At 41.7% G+C, this 15,541-nt stretch overlaps 1 protein-coding gene across 3 annotated transcripts in view; it reads left to right on the forward strand.

Annotated features, from left to right (window-relative positions):
* plekhh3 (pleckstrin homology, MyTH4 and FERM domain containing H3) overlaps positions 1-15,541 on the forward strand; it is a 43,486-nt gene that overhangs the window by 3,040 nt on the left and 24,905 nt on the right. The gene's annotated exons all lie outside the window — the stretch shown is intronic.

Raw genomic sequence — 15,541 nt, forward strand, 5'->3', positions numbered from 1 at the left:
TCCTTATAATTAAGAAATTGTTAACATTGGCGAATTGCTGTGGTATAAGAGCAATAAATCACTTCACAACATGTTGTTATTGGAAAATAATCAACATTGAGGTGGTAGCAGTAACTCCGCCTCATCCTTTATTACTTTCCTATAACAGCACACCCCCAAATGTGTTATTATTACAGTGTAGCTTCATTCTGAGGAGGGTTTTATTTGGTGTGTTTATCTTTTAACACAGATTTTTTTGGTGTAATCTGGAACAATGCCAAAGATTTTGCCACGAAGTTGTGCTCTTGGCTTGTACTTGGGGAAGAAATTTTCCTATCAGAAGTCAAATTCGACGTCAGATTAGGACAGATTGTTGGCATTAGCAGTGTAGTTGTTCCTTTCACAGACTACTGATTCATCATCGCTGTATTCATTTAGCTATTTCTTTTCAACAGCAGCTTTCATAACTGTGCAACGTTCGCATTTTCTCGCTCACTTTTGAGTGCTGGAGTTGTTGTCATGACGATGAAGTAATGAAACGCTGTTGTCAAGTTCGTTGAACTAGTACCACCACTTTTCCTGACTCTGTTGTGGTGGAGACGTGCAGTAAAGTCTACACATGAGACATAAATCTCTCGCTATGAGACATAAAAAGTCACTCAGGTGTCATCGGGTAACCCTGAAATATCCTAATAACTGTGTGTGTGTGTGTGTGTGTGTGTGTGTGTGTGTGTGTGTGAGATCTGGTTGTTTAACTAGTGGAAAACTAGCACCGGTGCCTTCTTCCCAACTGATTCAACCTGCCATGTCCTTCAAACGCATTACATCATCATCAGTTTGTGTCTGATGTAATTTCAACAAAGACTTTTGACATGCTTACTTATCAAGCCCGGTCCTGGGTGTGTTTACTTCCTGGCTGTTACTCAGTCTAGCCACACGTGCACACACCACACACACACACACACACACACACGCACACACACCAAGAGTGGTCATCTGACATCTAAAGTCATTGTGTTCCCATATAGTCTATGTAAAGAGCCATTGTTAACACACTGCTACATTAGGAGAGTGTGTGACGGCGTGCTGTATGTAAAAGACGATTAAAGAGGGACAGAAACAAAGGAGACAGAGAGAGACGTGTGTGGGGGATAATTAGATTCTGCAGGCGTTAGGCGTGTACTGATACACTTTTATCATCATATTTACAAACGAGTCAATTTTTTTTTCTTTTTCAAACTTACCCAGAATTCTCTTCAGGGTTATGAACAGAATGATAGGATTCTTTGAAAAAGCTTGTTGCAAGGAGACAGTTGTCCTTATTCCGTCTGAGACGGACAGCACAGCAGTAACAGCCTACATAGGCAGCCTTCTTTCCAGCTGAACACAAAGGGAGTGATGATATCAGAAGAAACTGTTATTTGTCACATAGACATTACAGCACAGTGAAATTCTTTTCTTCACATATCCCAGCTTGTTAGGAAGCTGAGGTCAGAGCACAGGGTCAGCCATGATACAGCAGCCCTGGAGCAGAGAGGGTTAAGGGCCTTGCTCAAGGGCCCAACAGTGGCAGTTTGGTAGAGCTGGGGCTTGAACCTCTAACCTTCTGATCAGTAACCTTACTGTAACCTCAGAGCCTTAACTGATGAGCCATGTGTGCAATTTCTGCGGTGAATTGTATAAATGATTATCAGTACATACCTAGCAGGCTCTGGGCGCTTGAAATAATGGTCAGATTTCAGCCATTGATTGTCTGTCGCGCACACACACACACACACACACACACACACACACACACGGACTGTGTGGAACTACCAGGCATTTACAGCTCAGTTCCACAAAGTCAGCATGCCTCATGGCCCAAAAAGGACGACCTCTGTGCTTGTGTGTGTGTGTGTGTGTGTGTGTGTGTGTGTGTGTGTGTGTGTGTGTGTGTGTGTGCGTGTGCGTGCTTAGGCAAGCAAACACTGAACTGAGTTTCTTGAACACTCCAAAGAAAAGCTCAAATCTCAAATCAGTCTCCAAATAATACACTCGTGTGTGTAATCAGTGTTACGATGAGGGTTTTATCCAAGCAAGAGTTTGCAGAGACAGACACGAACATGTCTTTACTCTCTGACTCACTCAGAGGCTTGTGTGTTTGGGCAAACACACACGCACGCGCACACACACACACACACACACACACACACACACACACACACACACACACACACACTGAGTCTGTGCTTCACTGAATCCTAAACCTAATCAATAAGAAACTGCCCCAGGAGCTTTTAGGCTGTTTCCTGATGGCTCTTTCTGTCCTTACATCAGCCATTCATCATTCTCTCCCTCCTCATTTCCTTCTTAATCCCTCATTCATGCTGTGTCTTTATGAAACGAGCCCCAGAAATGAACCCCACTCAGCCAAGAAAACTGGAACTAGGCAAGCACATCTGAGTGTTAATATGAATTTATGATTTGTCCATGAATGTGTGTTGGCCAGCGTATTTTTTTTTTTTTCTCTTTTCTTTACTTTTTTTTTTATTCACATATCTTAGTTCACGTCTTACAAATCATAAAAAAGGGACTAACATCAGAAGTAGATAGTAGATAAATTAGTAGTCCAGGCACCTGGGACGTGTCAAGTAAATTAAACAGCCAGAAAAAAAGGAAAAGAAGAAAATAAGCAACAAAAAATGTTTTGTTTAAACATAATGCACTTCTCTGTGATGCGATGCACCTCGATGGTGTAACTGTTCGTTCCTAATCCCACCGCCTGCCGCACTACACACATCAGTCGAGGAGAGATCTGCTTTGATAGAACAGATTCTTACTAGCTGGATTAATAACCGTGCATGGATATCATAGGCTTGGGATACGTGACTATAGTATCAGGAATCCAGCTATAGTGATGGCTGTCAGGTTGGACGGTTTAAATGTCCGGTGGAAAATGTAGTGTCTACAGCATTAAGATCAACAAAAATAAATTGTCTTGTATCTCGTCATATGTGTTTACTTTTCATCTGTGTTGTACGTTTAATAGCCTGCTGTGTAACACCTTTTTTCTGATTCATCTTAGTGCTGAGTCGTCATATAACTCTTCTGCTTTCTACACAGTCACTTCACACTTAAACATATAGAGAAAAAAGGACAGAACACCATGTTTTATAACTGACATTCTGACTTTTTATCAAGGGCACAAAACACTAGTTCCCTAGTTCCCCATTACTAGTTCCCCATACGGTATTACAATACGTTAGTTACCACCTTTAGGTTTAGTCAGTGAGGTAACAAAAACACGTGACTAGCGCTGCAGAAGCGGGAAGTCGAAACCTCCCGGTGCTTTCGGTGCTTTTGAGCTACAAAGTGGGAAAATACCACGGACGCCTCCATGTTCGTCTTTCGTCCGCAAACAATAGCAGCTAGCCAGCTGATGAGCTCCTCAAAACTGCGAACTGTATCGTCAGTGTTATAGATTTAACAGGCGAATATGTCTGTATGTTGATTGACCTCAAGCAAATACTATATGTTCAGTATAACTCATTTAAAGTTAAGAAGTGCTACTCTGTTTACTGTTCATGCTGTGAGCGGCCATGTTGATTTGACATCACTTCAGACAGGGCCTCTTCACAGCAGTGATTTTCAACAGATTTGGGAATTATTTAAGTGAAAGAAGTCAGCATCGGATTTTGGCTCTGGTACTGAAAGTTAAAGAATGGGACGAGTGTGTCTATAATAAGTACTATTAAATGATTATGTTGTTATATTATTATTAGTTGTATTATTATAAATAAGATCTGCTTTGTCTTTGTGTAACAGTGCAGCAGCGTTTAGTCACGACTCATCGTTTAGTCATGACTCATCGTTTATTCACGGCAGCTGCAGGAATTATGGATTATTGATATCTTGGCTGCGTCAGCAGAAGCAGGCTTCCTCCTAACGCGAATCAATAGTCCTCATCCGGCTGGACTATTGACCCCAACGCCGCCTACCTCCGAGAATCAGGTCTCATTATCTCTTACACAACGCTTTGTGCGACTTCCCTATCAGCTAATGGTAGCCTTCCGTATTCGATTTTTTTTTTTTTTTTTGCAAGGTCGATTTTATACCTGGACGGGAGTCAAGCTGAAAATTTTATAGCTGTACTAGAGAAGTGATTCAGATATCCATATTCAGATAACAGGTAAACTGTTAAAACATTTAACAGTTTAGAACAACTAGGCCTAGGAATCAGTTAATGTTCACTTTAAACTGACCACCACTGACGTACGGGAGTGTGTGTGTGTATGTGTGTGTGTGTGTGTGTGTGTGTGTGTGTGTGTGTGTGTGAGGACAGTCGGGGGGCTGGTGGCATTTGGCAGAAATCTGGGAAAGCCCTCTCCGGAAACTTCCTTTCGTGTATTTACACAAAGACCTCCTCCACTGCAGTCGCCCAATACCGCTCACACACTCCAACAGGTGGTCAGACCCCACAGATGGGTGTGTGTGTGTGTTTGTGTGTGTGTGTTTGTGCGTGTCCTCTGCTATTAACAGTTTTTGCGTCTGCCAGGAGTAACCACAGCCAAGCACACACGTCAGTGTCCCTCTAAATACACACTGGTCCTCTGAGATTTGCTGGTGTGTGTGTATGTGTATGTGTGTGTGTTTGTGTGTGAATGTTGTGCTTTAGTTTTGTCTTTATTTTGTTCTTTCATTTAATTCCAGTCACTATCCTGGTGAGATCCTCAGCCTCAGGTGTAGCTTTGGTTAATGGACAGTAATATGTGTAATGAGAAAATAAATATTGGCACCCATCAACAAATACATTGATATGTACTGCTGATTTGACGTTTGATACCCCGAGACTGAGCCCATTGTGTTGAGTACTTTTATCACACTTTTATCAACTCTATTATTGAGTTATATTATCACCGCACCCACTGAAAAATCTATTTTTGTACCGTATATTTCAGTTTACCTCCTTTTTTGTATCAGCTGTATCACCAGTTCTTTTAAAACAAGTTTTTTAAACAGTGCTACTATTTTTCTTTAAGTGTCACGATACGATATTTTCCCATATCACCCACCCTTGTGTAAATGAGTAATTTTGACACATGCTTTGGTGTTGGTTGTCAGTCAACAGCTCGTTAAAATCAATAGCAAGAGGCATGTTTTTGATGAATACATTGTAATGACTCCCTAAGCGATAGCATGCAGGTGTTTCCAACCCTTTTCGAGGTTGTTCTTAATGCTCTTGGACTGCATTTGGTCTGAGGATTCGGTGAAGGTTACATTTACATTCCCTCATTTGGCAGACACTTTTATGCAAAGCTGCTTACAACGTGACAAAACACTATCCAAGCGGTTAAAGGTTAAAAGTCTTGCTCAGAGGTCCAGCAGTTGCTCTTTGCCTGTCCTGGGATTTGACCTCACAACCTTCCTGTGACCACGGAACTGTTTCTATAGAGCTTTTTAACATTCTTTACAACACACAATCATTTACAACGATGACGCTAGATTGGCATGAAAAAGTTCCAGCTCTGAGCTGCACACTTCTTGGCCTCTTACACTTCTTCTTTCTCTCTTTCATTCTTTCCCCCTCCCCGTCTTCATGTCTTATTTTAGCTCTGGAAGGCCTCCCTTACTCATTCTGGCTTTTCCGTGTTTTTGAAGAAATACAAAACCCCCTTTTTCCTAGACGTTTTCTCTGCATCTTGAAGGCGTTATGATGCCACCGGGGCACCGCACCCGCTGCAGCTGTTAGCATGATGAGCAGGGCATCATGGGAAAGAAGCACAAACTGGTTTCTGGCACAAAGCAGACAGTAAAAATGGTGTAGCGCCGTTCTGCCCCCCCTCACTGCTGACCAAATTTCTGTTCTGCTCACTTGAATTGACGTTTTAAGCTTTGTGTTGGGTAAAATAAACCAATTTCAAGCAGCGTTTATGTGTTAGGAATTGTTTTTCCCCTTGTGTGTACACTTTCTGGTCCACCGTTGCGACATAACACTTGAAGCAGAAGCTCTGGACACAGACCAACATTTAATTGTAAAATGAGTCCTAGTGAAAAAAATGCACACAACACTGAATGGGAAAAACGCCGTCAGGACTGAAACCAAGCCGGTAATGAAACGATAATGGAAAAAAGTGGAGTCTGGTTAGTCCCACCTATCTATACACACACACACACACACACATCTGCTCCAGAGGCCAACGGTTGGCAGAGTAGAGGCATTTCCGCCCGTTTTACTCAACCCTGGTCTCCCGAGAGAAGGAAACAGAAGTGAAGCAGGGAGCGAAGCCATCACTGCATCTCCTGTCCGGATGAATCATTCTGCTCGCGGTTGTGCCAGGACCAAACGCCGCTGCCAGGCCATGGGATCACACGCCATCACAGCGCTCTATCTTTATCCTTATCAGAGCGCCCTCTACAGGTCATCACCACACAGTGCGAACCAGAAAAAAAGGGAAAATCCACCACCACTTGTATATTGTTCTTTATATTTAACATGTGATCCTCAGTGGCATCCACGATTCATTTAGTGATTCAATTCTGAGTTGAGTTTTTTGGTTTATATTTCTTTCATTGACATGTTGCGTTATTTTCACAGTTTTCACATTTTACTACATTACCCACAATTCGGTGCTGATAGTGGTGCCAGTGGGATTTAACTTTTACCTAAAGAGAACGATGCAGCGGCACTTTAGTCCTTTAATCTGTCCAGTGCTGTCATGTCCTCATCTATACACACAAACAGATCATCGTCAGAAGCTTGAACGTTCATGCCATCACACTCGTCATGCTAGCCGAGACGACTCTCTGCTGTAACTCAAAAGTGCGTCGTCTAGCTGCATTGCATTCTGGGACTTTGAGTCCAACGTTTGATCTGACATGTCCACTACATCTGTGCTGGATCTCTCATTAATACTACGTTGAACGTCACTGGAAAATGGAACGTAAGGAAAGAAGCTCTTGCTCGTTTTTCACCATCGTCACATAATTTTGAAATTGTATTATTTTTGATTATTTTTGTCTTATTAAACTCTGTTGAAAATGAGCTAGCATTAACAGTGTCCCCCTGTCATGTCAACATGACATACATCCGCTAACTTCTTACAGTGAAATACAGCAGCACCCAACAAATTAGCACCATAATTGCTAAACATATCAGAAATATTTTAACATACACATGTTTAATGTGTTTCAGGGTGGACGATGCATTTTGCCCTGAGGAGTTACAGTAATCTGATTATTAATATTAATTCCAGAGCAAACACAGAGCTCTTTCACTGAATGAGCATCACAGTAATGTAATCTCTACACCTGGTATCAGTACCACTGGGAGTATTGTGTCTGGTGAGTGTCATGGCTGTTGTGTAACACTGACTTGTACATCCAGGCTATAACAAGTCAATCTGAGCTATGAGGTGTAGCTGGAAATGTTTAAATTACTCACAAATTCATTGACAGTGATGTTACTAAAGCTCCTGTGGTAAGACTACTAGTGCTTTATCCTACAAATGCACATTATGAACAATATATATATAGATCTATGATGTGTGTGTTTTTTTTTAAATGGGCAGAAACTTAAAAAGTTTTAGGAGGACACTATTTAATTTTCTTCCCTTTTAATATAACTCGTCGACTTCCATTTTTAATCCTAGATTTGCGACAAAGCCATCGTTCATATTCGAAAGCTAAGAGGAAAAAGCTTCATTCATAAAGAGGGCGAAGGGTGGAAGGTTTATGACCGTCTTTCCTGCTGAGCCTGCCCGCCATTTACTGCTCCTCTCCACCCTGGTTAAACATTGACTCTTATTAGCACACACACACACCCGCTTCTGTCCTTCACCGCCACAACACACAGCTCCTTTCGTCTGATTTTCTCTTTTACTGTCTTCCTGCTCTGTCAGAGCCTTTAACATAAAGGTAGAACTGGTATTGTATTGTGTGTGCCTATGGGTGGGTGTGTATGTCTGTGTGGGTGTGTGTGTGCGTGCGTGCGTGCGTGTGTGTGGGTGTGCGTGCTCACTAAAATTAGCAGGCCTAGTCGTAAAACGTGGAAGGTGTGTATATATGTGTGTGTGCTGTCAGAGGCCCTGCTATTGACATGGATAACATTTCACATTGAGTGTGTGCGTTTTATACAGCTTGAACGCACAGCTAGAAAGTGAGCAAGTAACCTAAAGCTCTGGTTACACTTCCTGTAAAAAAAAAAAAAACGTTCAGATTTGTGTTTTTGATCAATCTGGTTTTTGATCAATCTGGTACTGTCTGTCACTTGATGACTTGATGTGTGCAGATTTGTTTCTTAACGCATAACGAAATGTCTTAAAAGTGTAAAAGTGTTGTATTATGTACTTACTGCGTTAAGTACATAATAAAGCCTTTCTTTCAAATTGTCATCAGTTTTAAAATAGCAATGTCAATTGTTAGGAAACTGTATTGTGCCATCGTAGACTGCAGATGTCTTGGGTATTGTGTCAGCCCTGTTATATAAAAGGAAACAGTCTTTAAAAGGCCATTGTTTACCCATTTAAAGGTGATACAATTTTATTTGTTTACTCCAAATTTTCCACCCAAATTTAGACATTGCTAATTCCTGCCCACTAGCTAGATCTCCCCTATCAACCAGGGACGGTGAATGCTAGCACGTGCGTCCTTTAAGGCCAGCTGAACACTCGGATAAAAGCGCTGTCTGCCCTCTTCCGCATACATGAGCTCACAGAAGCCAATGATTGGCTAGTGCTGCTCTGATTGACAGGGGAGAGACAGGGGAATGTTAATAGATTAGCCTTGTACGGATCCGAACTCACGATCTCATGACGATAGGACGCCACTTCATAGTATGCGTATGCGGGTATATATTTAAAATAATTTGACTGGAAGCAGCTGATTTGATGTTGTTTTTAGTGGCTGTATTTAGTGGGTATGGACATAGTGTGCACCTCCACACACTCTCAGTACAGTTTTACACAGCTGACAATAACACTTGATTAGTTATGAACCTGTATTGCTATATAGCTAGATGAGGTCACAGAAACATCAAAATACATGGTGAGATTGTTAAAAATCAATAGAACTATTAGGGAATTATTATCTTACGCTTGCTTTTGTTCACATATTATGTTAAAAAAAACCTAATAGTAAAAAAGTATATTAAATAGTAAAAAGTGAGAGAAACGTGAAGTGTTATTCCTCTGAAAGAGAGATGATGAAAAGTTTGTGAATCATTCGAGTCTTGAGTAATTTTCCATTATTTTGCAACGGACTGCATAAAGGTAGCGAAGTTGACAAGGAATTATAAAGTACTAGTTTTAAACGTAATATCTGTATTTAACAGAGATGTATGAAACATGGAATTGCTTTAGTTTTGGCGTTTTACTTTTCCTTAAAATAGTTTCGTTATCTATCATTATATTTGTGTTCAGTCGGTATTTATGAAATATTAAGGGGCCAGGGACAGTTTTAAAACATTTTTAAAACAGAAGGTATTATTAGTCTAAATGAAGTGTTTTTTTTTTTTTTTTTTTTGTGGACAGAAAACATACATTCAGAAGGACAAGTCATTATCATACTTTGTAACAGAGGCGATACAATTAAAGAAGGACTAGAAGGACAATTCCAGTGTTGGTCAGTGATTCTTATTGATCTCAGATTGAGAGGAGGAGCCAGGATGCTTCCAGTTGACTCTTTGACCTTTAACCTCCTGACCTCTGGGAGATGTTTCGGAGGGTGGATATGCCAGGACCCTGAAACACGACGCCACACAGAGCTAACACACACACATATACACACTGCACATTGAGGAGTGTGTGAAAGGTCAGAGTGGAAAGAGGGGATAGTGTTGAGGGAGCATGAGGGAGGCAGGAGGGTCATATTACAGCCCGATCAATGCTGATTAAAAAAAATCGTCCCAAGTGAGCGCGCCAGATGGCAGCGGTGTTGCCAGAGCATACCAGCCAGTACCGGGAAATCACTGGCAGGCCTGGCACAGCGGTGAAGGGGTGTGTGTGTGTTGGGCAGAGTGCTTTAGGAAGATCAGGCGATCAGCATGGAGAGGAGAAGTGTGGGCTTTTGAGAACGATCTCCCCTGTAATTTTCCAGGAAATCACCCTCAGGCTTAATCATTCTAGTGGCTAAAACTGGCAAATGCACTGTGTGTCTGTGTGTGTGAGTGTGAGTGTGTGTGTGGGGGGGTATTATGCTTCTCTCTCTTGTTTTGTGTGTGTGTGTGTATGTGTGTATTTGATTGACAAGAACCAGTGAGATTTGACCTCCAAACACAAATTCAGTAAAGTGGTGCCTTGGACTGCACCTGCCACACAGAAGAATAACAGCGGTGTGTGCATGTGTGTGTTCATAGCATGATGTGGTTGGTCTTGTGTTACAGGTGGATACGCTGAACACAGACGTTTTCTGTTCCTACCAGCCTGTCCATTCTCCCTCACTGAATTTCACCTGAGTGTGTGTTGATTCTTTTGGCTACCACTGCCAGGAAATACACACACTTCCTTCCGAAATTACTCCAAAATGTGCACATGTGTAAAAACGTGTACATGTGGTGTGGGACAAGCCTCCATTGTGTGCACGGGGTAATATGGTAGTGCACGGGGTAATATGGTAGTGCACGGGGTAAGAGCGTAGTGCATGGTGTAAAAAGGGAGTGTATGGTGTAAGAAGGTGGTACATGTTGTAAGAGGGTACTATATGGTGTAAGAATGTAGTGCACAGTGTAAGAATGTAGTGCACAGTGTAACATGGTAGTACACTCTGCAAGACGGCAGTGCATGGTGTAATATGGTAGTACATGGTGTAAGAGGGCAGTGGATGGTGTAATTATGGTAGTACATGGTGTAAGAGGGTAGTGCACGGTGTAAGAAGATAGTACACTGTAAGAATATAGTGCACAGTGTAACATGGTAGTACACGGTATAAGAGGGCAGTGCATGGTATAAAACAGTAGCACACTGTATAAGAAGGTAACACACAACGTAAGAAGGTAGTGCACAGTGTAAGAAGGTAGTGCATGCTGTAAGAAGGTACTACATGGTGTAAGAATGTAGTACACAATGTAAAAATGTAGTGCACAGTGTGTGCACGGTGTAAGAGGGTTGTGCACGGTGTAAGAGATTAGTTCACGGTGTAAGAGGGTAGTGCACGGTGTAAGAGATTAGTGCACAGTGTAAGAGGGTAGTGCACGGTGTAAGAGATTAGTGCACAGTGTAAGAGGGTAGTGCACGGTGTAAGAGGGTAGTGCACGGTGTAAGAGGGTAGTGCACGGTGTAAGAGATTAGTTCACGGTGTAAGTGGATAGTGCACAGTGTAAGAGATTAGTTCACGGTGTAAGAGGATAGTGCACGGTGTAAGAGATTAGTGCACGGTGTAAGAGGGTAGTGCACGGTGTAAGAGGGTAGTTCACGGTGTAAGAGATTAGTTCACGGTGTAAGAGATTAGTGCACAGTGTAAGAGGGTTGTGCACGGTGTAAGAGATTAGTTCACGGTGTAAGAGGGTAGTGCACGGTGTAAGAGGGTAGTGCACAGTGTGTGCACGGTGTAAGAGGGTAGTGCACGGTGTAAGAGATTAGTGCACGGTGTAAGAGGGTTGTGCACGGTGTAAGAGATTAGTTCACGGTGTAAGAGATTAGTGCACAGTGTAAGAGGGTTGTGCACGGTGTAAGAGATTAGTTCACGGTGTAAGAGGGTAGTGCACGGTGTAAGAGGGTAGTGCACAGTGTGTGCACGGTGTAAGAGGGTAGTGCACGGTGTAAGAGGGTAGTGCACGGTGTAAGAGATTAGTGCACGGTGTAAGAGGGTGGTGCACGGTGTAAGAGATTAGTGCACGGTGTAAGAGGGTGGTGCACGGTGTAAGAGATTAGTGCACGGTGTAAGAGATTAGTTCACGGTGTAAGAGGGTAGTGCACGGTGTAAGAGATTAGTGCACGGTGTAAGAGGGTAGTGCACGGTGTAAGAGATTAGTGAATGGTGTAAGAGGGTAGTGCACGGTGTAAGAGGGTAGTGTACAGTATAAGAGGATAGTGTATGGTGTAAGAAAGTTTCACATGTTGGTAAAACTAGAATAATGGAGCAATCCATCACTACAAGTATTTTTTCCTGAATATGGTTGTATTTTAAAACTTTTTTTGAACCACTGTATATCAAATATCCTGAGTCGTGTTCCACAGAATTGCTTTTCACAGGCAACACCCAATGTCTTCACAGCAGCTATATGCAGTGGTACTGAATTACATTATTAGCATTGTCAGGTCTTCTTCCGTGGGAGATACAGGCTTCATGTTTATTTTCCTGCACAGCATTTTTGATTTAACTGATTGGCCAATAGCCAAAATTGTGCAGCATTTCGGAAACCACTGACCTTCAACAAAGCCGTGAATCTTAAGCACAAACACTGTTTGCCTGTGGTTAGTCACTTTAAGCTGCTTCACACCGTTTGACCTCAAAAGAGCCCCAGCTGCAGATGGAACCGCTCTTTCTTTCCTTCCTTCCTCTCTCTCTTTAAAGAGCAAATGGAGGGGAAACGGATGCGGAGGAATGTGCCGAAGAATCCGGACGTCCGTTCCCGAACCCAACATGCCACTGTGTCTTCAGCAGAATTTTTACAGTTATTCTTTTGGCAGATGACTTTATCCAAGACAAGTAACAAGTGAAAGAGGATAGAGGCCAAGCACAGAGCTGAGACTTCCTTGCTCAAGGGCCCAGCTATGGCTCTCTGGTAGATCTTGGATTCGACCTCACATCCTTGTGGTCACTAATAGGGAAGCTTTGACGGCGTGCCGACTGCTCCATTGACAACGGTTTTACCGATACAGGTTAGGTCTGTTTTTAAGTGTTGAATCCATAGATGCCAAATTGTACAGTTTAGCTGGAGCGATGTGAAAGACTTTTGGCAGTGCTTACTTTTGCTTCTGATTTTATCTACATCAGATTTAACCTGTGAATTCACAAGCCGCAGTCTTGTGAGACAATAGAAACCAAGTGGGCGGGGTTATGGTCTCTTTGGTCCATAAAGAATGGAGGAGCTGCTTATTATTAAGTTCAGAAGATTACACCAGACTTGCTGTTTCTTACTTTTCTTACTGTTGCTTGGTGCACATCTGGAAAAAAAAGCCACGAAATCCGCTAGCATATGCAAGGGGTTTTTATGGTGACATTTATTTTTTTCTCTCTGCCTGCTTGGATTTTCTTGTTAGAATATTGGCACCTCGGTGAAGCTGACTTGGACGTAAATCTGGAGTCACTCAGTCCTTCAGAGATACCGCACATTATATTTATCTGGCAGTACGCAGTAATTAAATGCAGTGATGCAGATTGACCTCAGCAGAGTATGGGCTAATGCCGGGTTGCTTTACTGGGTTGCTTCTCCAACTCTTTAGAATGTTTTCAACCCAAAATTCACCATGGTAATTCACCGTGAGATGTTTCCCCTCGAATCAAACAGAATCCAAAATCACGCTGTTTCTTTCGAGTTCCTCTTTGAAAGCATGTTGAATGTCCCACATTTACTGCTCTTCTCAAACAGAGGAAGTTCATGACAATGAAACTGCAGTGAAGTCACAGATACCAGACTGTTGTAATCGTCACTCTGCAAAAAAAAAAATTAGAGAGGACATTAGTGGATGTAGGCAAGGACGAGTTAGACTAAGAGAAATTTGAGATTTAATTAGTTAGATAAGAAGAACTCTTTGAACTAGACACCAGCTTTGACTTTGAGAGGTTCTCCTTTTTTTTTTTTCAGCTGTTTCTCTGGAATATTAAAAATGTGGTAAAGACTTCCCCTGGTCTTCTATGGGAGCGCTGCACAGGGGCTTTCTACTCTCTCCAGTAAAATCTGCCACTTCCTTTTTACCGATTATATCACATATCCAGTTCACATCAGGATACATGTTTTCGTCTAAACAGTAGTTTTGATTGGACCAAGACTGAACGTCAGCATTTGTTTCACATTTGGACTCGCAGTGGAATACCAGTTTTGTTCATTTAGACAAGGAGATACTCTCTGGATTGGAAGCACGAACAAGACTCTCGACTGAACATCAGATCAAAAGAAGTTGGACCAGTAGGTACTCCCTAGACTGAAATCCACTTTTGCTTAGATAAACCAGGAGGTATGCTTTGATAAGAACCAGCTTTCTGTAGTTAGATCAGGAGATACTCTCTGAGCTAAATATGAAGTGTATTCTGACCTGAACCCTGAGTCTGAAGTGTCAGTACTGCAAACAGGTCCTTGTTTTGAGGAGGTAGACTTTCTGGATTGAACAACATTGTTTAATTTGAGGATTCAGACCTGAGGATATTATGCTTTGAGGAGTTAGATCAGATTCTTTCTGGACTGAATGCTAGTTATGAGAAAAATGTTCTAGCCTGAGCTGTGTAATCAGGAGAAATATTCTCAGCTGTATTCTCTGGACCGAACACCATTATTCATTTTGATTTAGACAAGGAGATACTGTCTGATCTGAACACTGTTTTAAACTTTTAAACATATAAAACATTGTTTTGAAGAATTAGAGAAATTAGTGGACTAAACACTATAGTTTTACAAATTAGAAAAGAAAAGTTGGTCTTTCTTTTAGAGAGTCAGACCAGGACTGTTCTAGACTGTAAACAATTTCTGAGAAGAGAGACTATGAGATACTGTCTGGACTCAACACCATTGTTTATTTTATGGATTTAGACAATGAGACGCTATCTGATCTGATCAAACACTGCCGTTTGTTTTAAGGAATTCGCTCAGATTCTTTATGGACACCAGTTTTGAGAAGTTAGTCCCAAAACAAAATGTTATGAACATGCCTGAACACCATGTTTTAGACGTTGTATCAGGAAAAATGTTCTTGTATTCTTTTGACCAAACATCACTGTTTATTGCAAGGATTTAGACAAGGAAACACTATCTGATCTGAACATTGTCATTTTCTTTAAGGAGTTAGATAACTGACTTAGATCAAAACTGTACACTAGTCCAGAACGGTTCTGGACTTTTTAGACAGTTAAACTAGGTAAATGTTCTGGACTGAACTAGGGGAAAGACTCTAGACTGTAACTAGAACCTAGAAAAACAAGTATACTTAGGAATTAGACCAGTACAATGGCTCTAGACTTTTTTTTAGACAGTTAGACTGACTGAACCAGGGGAACGACTCATGACTGGAACAAACTTCTGAGAAGATTGACCATGAGATACTGTCTAGACTGAACATCATTGTTTATTTTAAGGATTTAGACAAGGAGACGCTATCTGATCTGATCATTGTCGGTTGCTTTAAAGAATTAGATTAGAAGAAACATTAGAAAAAACTAGTGGAATGAATGCTAGTTTTAGGACTTTTAGACCAGAAGAAGGACCTTTTTAGACAGCTAGACCAAATGTTCTGAACTGGACCAGAAGAAAGACTCATGGTTGTGAACCATTTCTGAGAAGTTTCACCATGAGATACTGTCTGGACTGAACCCCGTTGTGTATTCTCAGGGTTTAGACAAGGAGACACTATCTGATGTGATCAACGCACTGCAGTTTGTTCTGAGGAATTCGATCAGAAGATGCTTCTAAATGAAACCAATAGGAGATGCTATCTGA

The sequence above is a fragment of the Pangasianodon hypophthalmus genome, chromosome 13, assembly GCF_027358585.1.
Source record: "Pangasianodon hypophthalmus isolate fPanHyp1 chromosome 13, fPanHyp1.pri, whole genome shotgun sequence".
Classification (NCBI taxonomy): Eukaryota; Metazoa; Chordata; class Actinopteri; order Siluriformes; family Pangasiidae; genus Pangasianodon; species Pangasianodon hypophthalmus.